Genomic DNA, 9333 nt, shown 5'->3' with positions numbered 1-9333 from the left:
TTCTGGGAAATTCTGCAAAGTGTTAAACCTCATCTGTAACACGGCTAGGCATAGCTCCCTTGTGGGAGTCTGGATAATTGGAAATAATATGATAAGGCATCCAGAGCATTATTATTTTCCACTGGCTAATGCTATTGACAAGAGAAAAATTCTGGCATGTACCAAATTAAATTATAGCAGTCTGGAAAATTGGAGAAAGAGACAAGAGAAGTTAATTACTTAACAGATGTGGGCAGAAACCAATAAAATCTTACTCACATTTCTGAATGTATGTTGAAACTTTGAGTCAACATTCAGGCAGCTATACACAAGAAGAGCCAGCCACCAGGTGTCCCAGCACTCTGCATACTACTGAACTTTCTGGACTGTTTCCCACAGCAAATCAGGAAGCAACAAATACTACTTCCTTATGCACTATGTGCCTACCCCAGAACTGGCCTTGTTTCATCTTTTCCTGACCCATTTATCTATAGCCTGACCCCCTCCATATATAGCTTGATCTCTTTTACCTATAGCCAATGTAAATTCTTCTAAGATAATTCATGTTCTTTTCTCCAGGCTGATTGGTATTTACTTCTCTGAGCCTCTTCCAGGAAGATGCACATGTTTCCTCAGCCTAGCCCGATGCAGGTGGCTATACTGAATGCCCCGGGACGTGTCTTTTTCTGGGTAGCCTTTGGCTCAATAAACCCTTTCTTTCAGGGAAACTTTAAATTTATATTTAATTAATTCAACTAACATAAATAGGCACCCCACATGATCACAATACAACACAAACCAAGATGAAATGTAAACTTTATAAAATGCAAATACAGATGTTATTGCCTATAATGGAAATTTTCTATCAATATGCCACTGAATTTTTAAAACAAATATCTGACTACTTAGTCAACGGAACTGACCTTTTTTCCTTTGAGTTGTCATTAAAAATATAAAAACAGCCAACACAACAAGAAATGTCCACTGTGAATTAATAAAAAAAAATCATAGCTCTGTAGTATCATTTTAATTCAGGTAGTGTGATAACTCCAGCTTCATTCTTTTTTCTCAGGATTGCTTTGGCTATTCAGGATGTTTATGGTTCCATACAAACCTGGTGATAATTTATTCTATTTCTTTAAAAAGTGATATTGAGATTTTGATGGGGATTACATTAAATTTGTATATTACTTTGGGTAATATGGCCATTTTACATATATTGATTCTTCTAATCTTTGAACATGAAATATTTTTCCATTTCATTGTGTCTTTTTCAATTTCTTTCAATAATGTTTTGTAGTTTTAAGTATACAGGTCCTTCACATCCTTTAAGTTTATTCTTAGGTAGTTCAATATTTTGTTGCTGCACTTGTAAAAGGAATTCTTATTTTGAGTTCATTTTCTGAAGTTCAATTGTTGGCATATAGAAAAGCAATAGACTTTTGTATATTGATTTTTTAATCTTATAACTTTACTGTATTAGTTTATTGTTTCTAATAGTTTTTCATTGGAGTCTTTGGGGTTTTCTATATATAGGATTATGTCATCTGCAAAAAGTGATATCTTTACTTTTTCTTTCCCTTTATAGATGTATTTTATTTCTTTTTCTTGCCTGATTGTTCTGGTTAAAAATTCCAGAATTATGTTGAATAAGAGTGGAGAGAGTGGTCAGCCTTGTCTTGTTCTTAATTTTAGAGGAAAAACCTAAATTTTTCACCATCTGGTTTGATATTAACTGATGGTTTATCATATATGGCCTTTATTACAGTATTTTCACCTATAAACACAGGGCGCTATATTTAATAGTTAGAATCACAGGCTCTGGTGAAGAACAGAATTGTATAATATTACTTTTTCAAAATTCTGTCTAACTATAAAATAGTTCTAATAGACCTTATCTCTACAAAATATTATTTGTTTCAAATATTTTAAGATTTCTAAGAATTTATCTTCAAAGAATTAAAGCAGAGCTGAACCAGGAGGTACGCAATGGATAGAGCATCAAACTGGGATGCAGAGGACCCAGGTTCGAAACCCCAAAGCAGCCACATGACCCTCAGGCTCTTCTGATTCGAGTAAGGCTCACCAGCTTGAGCCCAAGGTTGCTGGCTTAAGCAAGAGGTCACTAGCTCTGTTGTAACTATATGAGAAAGCAATCAATGAACAACTAAGGTGCCGCAACAAAGAATTGATGCTTCTCATCTATCTCCCTTCTTATCTGTCTGTCCCTATCTGTGCCTCTCTCTGTCTCTGTCTCTATCTCTGTCACACATAAAAATAATTAAAGTAGAATTGTGTCTAAATAATAGTAATACCATGGTGTAAACAAAATCATTCATGATATATATGGATATTCCCAAACATATCAGCTCAGATTTCTGAAGATAATTATTACTTCTTTAGTGTATAAATATTTAGTCATGCAAAGAGTCATCATCTTCAAGATATGTCTACCAAAAATACAAATTTTCAAAAAAATCAAAACTATGAATTACTTTCATCAATCAAAACATTCATAATTGGTTAAAAAATGATCCCAAGACATGAAAACAAAGTTTGAGTCAAGAGAAGAAAATTATTCAGTGTCTAGTTATTCTCACGGTTGTCCTAGAATCACAGAGGACTGGAATGGAAAGTACTCTTGCCCAGGAGGCATATGATATTGGAGTTAAGCACACACACTGTAAAAGCCAATAGACTTGTAGACTTGGCTTCGTGCCCAGGTCAGCCATTTATGATCTCTCTCTGCACAAATTACCTAAATGCCATTAAGTTTCAGTTGGTTCAACCATAAAATAAAGTTAACAAGAAGTTAACAACACCAACTTCACAGGGTTGTTAGAGAAATTAAATTAAAAAAAATGAATATAATATACTTGGCACAGTAGCAGAGCTCAGAGTAGAAATTTGATCTTTTCCCTGTAAGATGATACTTGTTACAAAGGTGATAGGATGAGCATCAGGGGTATTCTGCTACAGTATGTTTTTTCAGAAAAATGATAAATTTACCGAAATACCAGACAAACTTGAAAGAACTTTAACAAAAGATGAATAGAAAATAAATGTTGACACTAAATATGACAAATATTCTACCCTGAATATAACAAACTATCCATGTCTCTTACAGTATCATAATCCTCCTGGTGGTGTGTTTGGTTGTTTTGTTCTTTGGGAGGGTTATTTATTATTTTGTTTGTTTTATTTTGTTCACTAAATGTTTTTATATCTGAAACAATAAGATTTCATTTATTTTGCCTTGTACTTTAGGCTCTATTGAGGAACCCTTAAGACAAATGAGTCACAGTATAGTAATTTCTTATCCACAGGGGATAAGTTCCAAGACACCCCCCCCCCCCAGTGGATGCCTGATATCATCGATAGTTGGATCTCATATATACTATGTTTTCCCCCTATACACACATACTTGTTTTCAACTGAAATTCCAAAACACCTTTTTGGGAAGTGAAAGAGTTTTTATTCATACATGATTTGCAAACTAAGCAGACATAACCTCCAACAAGGACCAAAAGTACATTTAGGTGAGGGAGGGATAAGAGCAGAAACCTGAGAGGGCTAACCTTTAAGAGGATGTGTTGGTGTCAGAGCCCACCTGCCATGCAAGGGATGGTTCAGGTGGTGAGATTCCCATGGTGAAGAAAGCACAAGGAGCCAGAGAAAGATGAGATATGCTGCAGGGCTTCATTCCTCTAGTCTTGACTCTATATTCCTGCAGTCCTGCAGTCTTCTCCTCATGCAATGCTGTCCTATAACCCTCCCCTAGCAGTGCTGGTGTGCTAGATATAGTGCTTAGAGACAATAATGGCAAGGGGCCAACATTACATTAGTGAGGTGATGTCAGTTGCTGTGCTGATTCAGGCAGCCCAAAAAGTTATGGCTGCCCTAGAAAGACATGGGAACTGGAGCTAAGTTAGGCAGCTTGAAAAGAAACAGAAGCTGGAACTGGGTAAAGCAGTCCAGAAAAGCATGGGAGTTAGATTGCTTCTGCAATTTATGTTGTTAACCAGATTCCACATACTGGCTATCACTATTATGGTCTCCCAAAGTTGGGGTGAATAGCAAAACAGCAATTATGTGCCAGAAGGGTAAAGATTGGTCAGGGCTATGGAGCATCTTCAGTATCTGCTGACTCATGGTCAGCAGGTAGAGTCATGAGATATGGCCAAGGTTGGAATCATAGAATGGTCAGGGAGTGTTACAAGACATGGTTAGTGGTGAAGTTGGCCAGGCATAGTCGACAATATGGTTACAAAGCATACACCAATGCCTCAGTTCCCCTTGGAGTCTACAAATTTAACTGGCGAAACAAGTTTTATGGTTAAAGGAACAGTTCAAGGAGTGCAGTTCATGGCATCAGTCCAGAATTCAGGCTGCAAAACTGCTTAGTCGTTTGAACAAGACCAGAAATCAAATTGTAGAAAGGTCTAGATAGCTGGTCATAGAAAAAATTGTGATATTAGAATCCTCATTATGGTAAAGTTTAATTTATAAATTAGGGGAAATAAGAGAATACCAACAACCAGTAATAAAATAGAATTGTTTTAAGAATATACTTTCATGAAAGTTGTGTGAAGGTCTGTTATTCTGAAAACTGATCTGGTAACTGCTGTATTCCAGCCAGCAATCCATGAGGGTGAACATCCATTTTTTTTCCACATCAGACATGTAATGTGCCAATGTCATAACAAAATTTGAGGGAGGCACATGTCACACGAAAGCATGAACACCCAACCATCACATTTATGAACCAAGATAAGAAGCTTGGACTTCAATTTTTTATTGCAGGTGTATATTCAATTACCTCATCAATTTCATGACATTAACTTCCTCTCCTTTTTCATTCTGTAGACATAATACTTTCTTCACTCAGAAAATTTCTGCTTTCAGATGCATAAAGACAATATGACAAGTTTTACAGCATTTATAGATATTATAGCTCTGATTCTCTCCATTTAAGTTTATCTTCAGTCTCCTGGCCAACTCACAGATGCTATCAATCTCTGTTCAAATTAGGTTTTGTGTTTCAAATTACAAAAATGTTGGCCCTTACTCCAAGAAATATTAGAATAAGTGTCAGAAATGAGAGAAAAGCAATAAAAATGATCATTCCACTTTGATCTGTTCATTTCAAATATTTTGTGATGCAAATAGAGAACAGTAGAGAAAAAAGTAAGATTTCTTCAAAGAAGCATTTTAATAGTGTATGACAGTCAATTATTGAATCTAGCTTGGACTTTCACACTTTTTACTTCAAATGAGAATATAAAAAAAGCAGCATTTCTATTTATAGTTAACTTTTTTGATGACAATACTTAAATATTAGAATTGGAAGAATAAGATTTTAATGGAATTACACAATTCACTATCTCTGCTTTTATGGAAGACATTTGGTCTAGGTGTCATTAAATATTCAAGCTATGCCAATATATATTAAATCACTAAACTTTAAAAAGTAAAATCTAAAAATCACACTTGCATATATTAAATATTTGAAAAGTATCAATATGTAGGTGAATATCAGCAAGAAATCATTTACATTGAATCAGAGATAAAATAATAAAATAACAGCTTCACCAAAAAAATCTATTTTGGAAGCTACTTCTTTAATAAAATAATTGAAAATCATCTTTCAGTAAAAGTTAAAACCCTAAAATCAACAGTCAAGAGCACACAAAAGATGGATAGTGGAATTATCCAAGAAAATTAGAAGAAAGTGAAAAATGGGGGGATGGAGGAAGGCAAAAGGAAGAGAAACAGGCTAGGGCATGTTCTAAAATTGTGGATGTGAGGGCATGGAAAAGGACTTCACAATGGAATGTCCAACAGACCTTAAAGAACATGCTCTAGCCACCTTTTTAAAGGGTTTGGGTTATATCTTTGTGAGCACAGTCTTGTACTCCACCTCTTCTTTAGTAAAAGAAGTCACTAATAAAAGTGGCAAAGTACAAACATCTGTATGAGAAAATTTTGCTAATATTTTTAAACAGCTGAATTTTTTTTAATCTTTCTAGCACAAAGCTCAGGCATCACAAAAAAAGGGAAAAGACAGTAAGTAAATGAAAATTTGCAGATGTCAGTTTCTGATCCAAAGTTCACCATATAAACACAACTTCTCCCTCACTCTAGCTCCCTACACATGCTTCTGTTGCTATTAAAAACATCAAGTGAGAAAATAAAACATTGGAAGATATCATTGAATACTAAATGTTAAAATATTTTAATGTTGCTCTTACCAGCTGAAAGGCTCCAGAAATGATTTAGTTTATGATGTCTTGGACCTGACCCAGGCAGGGTTTTTTTGAACTCTTTCTATACTATTGACCTAGATAAAAGCATTGGCTCCAGGAAACTAAGGCCCTACCTGGACAGCTCCCAAAGTTTTATAAGCCATGAAAGAGTCTAGGTGGGCAAAGACATGCCTCACCAGGCATGAAGATGAACTCTTGACCTATGCGTGAAATGATTTGCTCAATGAGACAACACACACTATCCTGATCTAACTTTGAGAAAAACAGTTATATTTTTATCTTTGAAAACGGTATAGATTCATGTGTCTATAAATATAAATAAAGATATAAAATTAATTCTTTCTGGTGTTCATTTATTTCTTAATTATTGAGTTTTATGGACCAAACACTGAGTCATGTTAATTAAATTACATGCTTAAAAAATAGCTTTTAAATAGATAACAGTCCAAAGAAATGTGGTTTTACTGTCACCTTCATTTTATAAATAGGGTCACATGTCATTTAATGATGGGAATATGTTGTGAGAAATATGTTATTGTTAGGCAATGTCCTCTTTATGCAAACATCATAGGGGGTACTTACATAAAACTTAGGTGGTATAGCCTAATACCATAATTGTACACGGTACACTTTTATAGGACTGCCAGTGCAGTGGGATTGTCTACACCAGCATCACCACAAACACATGAGCAGCATCTTGTTCTATGATGTTAGGAAAGCTACAAGGTCACCAGGCAATAAGAAATTTTTAGCTGAATTATAATCTGATGAGGCCCCTATCAAACATATGGTCCATCATTGACTGAAACATTGGTCATGACTGTAAATGTTTGTTATCTGCCCAAAACTGGAGTAGTAAAACTGAAACTTAAACCTTTATTTTAATTCAGTCTAAATAAATAAAGCCAAAAAAATCTAATAGAGGCAAGAGAGAATATTTTCTCATGAGAATTATTTGCTTCTGTCCACAAGATGTCTTGGTGACCCTATAATAGGTAGTCAGACAGAAAGCAGCAGAGCAATAACTACAGGCTGAGCACAGAAGGTTGCAAGGGTAGAATGCCCCCTGTGCTTAACAATGGGCAAAACTGGGAAAACAAGGATCTTGCTCCCAGGTTAATTATAACCTTCGCTAACATATTGCTGGACACATGGGTTAATCCCTTAGACGGGGAATGGACAAGTGGTTTAAAGAATAGCACTTAACCCCTAGAAATAACTTCTAGGCTTCAGTTGTGTTTCAACTCCAGGCTCAGAAAAGAAGAAAAATAAGTACTTTCATATAAAGCTAATCTTATAGATATAAGATAGTTAAAACTAACTGGGGAATGTGAGGGGGAAGACAGCAAACCTATTCCTAATACAGTACACTAATCTTACATGCTATATTGTAGAATAGTCTGAGTGGTTTTGGGGTTTGTTTTTTGTTTTTTTTTTCAGGCATAAAGATGTCAGCTAAACTGCTTCCCAGGCCCAGATATCAAGCTTTAAAAACCAGATCAAACACAGAAGTCCACAGCCCTGACCTCAGAGCACTCAGACCCAATCTCCAAAGCTGGTAAATATTCCAAGGCTTGATGAATAATAGGATCTAAACTTTAGAAAGAACACAGAAATAACCACATTCCTTTACCCTCCCTAACTAGCCTGATCACCTAATAAAAGAGGCCTGCAATTGGAGGATGTTAACACAGACTTTGGCTCAAAAGCCCTCTTCCTTCTAAGGTTGTTGGTAATTTGATTAAAGACTCTTAAATTCACCTCAGTCCTCATCCTTGTATATTGGCTGCATAGTGATGAGTAGCACAAATTCTGGCTTGTTCTGGTAACAAGTTTCTGATGACTTTGGTGGAACACCTGAGTGATCTCTGGTAAGCTTCTCTTGGTGGTGGTTCCATATCAGCAGGATAGCAGACATGAAATTCCCCTGTTGCTGCCTCTGCCTCCAAGCTTCCTCCATCACCTGAAACTGTACTGCAAATTGTCTTTCTTATCTGGTCTGGCTTCTGGTTGCATGTCAATATCCCGTGTTGCAAGGCATCGTGTAAAATTTAGAAGTATCTCTCTGTGTTTCTGGTTTCCAGTTTCTGGTAAATTAGAGTACCTTTCTGGTTATGGTGCTCCATCTTGTTGAATGATTGGCACTGCCTTTATTCCTGGTGAAAACCCATTAGGGCAGTGGTCCCCAACCTTTTTTGGGCCACGGACCGGTTTAATGTCAGAAAATATTTACACGGACTGGCCTTTAAGGTGGGACGGATAAATGTATCACGTGACAGAGACAAGCGTCAAGAGTGAGTCTTAGACGAATGTAACAGAGGGAATCTGGTCATTTTTTAAAAATAAAACATAGTTCAGACTTAAATATAAATAAAACAGAAATAATGTAAGTTATTTATTCTTTCTCTGCGGACCAGTACCAAATGCCCCACGGACAGGTACTGGTCCGCTGCCTGGGGGTTGGGGACCACTGCATTAGGGTTAATTCTGGCTGATTGGTCAACCTATGTTTATGAATTTATCGACCCCCCCAAAAAATGGTTTCAGTTAGAGTTGTTCTGTCAAAAATCAAGGAAATGAAATAAAATCCTAGAGGTGGTACTAAAGGGTAAGGGTTGAGAGGTCCAATAAATAGAAATCCTATACTTTTAAGTATGTACTTAAAAGAAATAAAAAAATTTAACTAGAAATGATACCAACTTAGAACAGCCAAAATGTAAATCTTTAAAGGCCTAAATTAATTTTTTCCATGCAAATAGGAAATGCCAGCTCTGAAATTAAACAAAATGAATGGGAAGAATTCAGACTATCTGTATACTCTATAGAATGGTATCATTCCTCTATTTAGATGCTCTGGGAATTGTTGCTTAGAAATTGGAATATTTGAGGAGTGCTCATTTAAACTTAAATAAAATGGAAATTTAGATCTTGATGTTGTTTCTTTGCTTTTATATTCTGCAAGGTATTGCCATGGTAAATGTTATGCTCTGTGTTTGTTCTCTTCAGTGTTAAGGGGTGTGGGGGGCAAAGAGCAACCTTGTTATTTGGCTTGATTAGATTTTATTTGTATGTCCCTGTAATGTATTTG

The 9333-nt window shown here is 35.8% G+C and overlaps 1 non-coding gene across 1 annotated transcript; it reads right to left on the bottom strand.

Annotated features, from left to right (window-relative positions):
- Nucleotides 1-4652: 4652 nt before the first annotated feature.
- Nucleotides 4653-4756, bottom strand: LOC136379290 (small nucleolar RNA U13). The gene has a single exon (XR_010746764.1). It is a non-coding gene; the product is annotated as a small nucleolar RNA U13 (small nucleolar RNA).
- Nucleotides 4757-9333: the final 4577 nt, after the last annotated feature.

Source organism: Saccopteryx leptura, chromosome 7 (genome assembly GCF_036850995.1).
Source record: "Saccopteryx leptura isolate mSacLep1 chromosome 7, mSacLep1_pri_phased_curated, whole genome shotgun sequence".
NCBI classification, from domain to species: domain Eukaryota; kingdom Metazoa; phylum Chordata; class Mammalia; order Chiroptera; family Emballonuridae; genus Saccopteryx; species Saccopteryx leptura.
The sequence above is the reverse complement of the archived record's forward strand: the minus strand, read 5'-3'. Positions and strand labels throughout refer to the sequence as shown.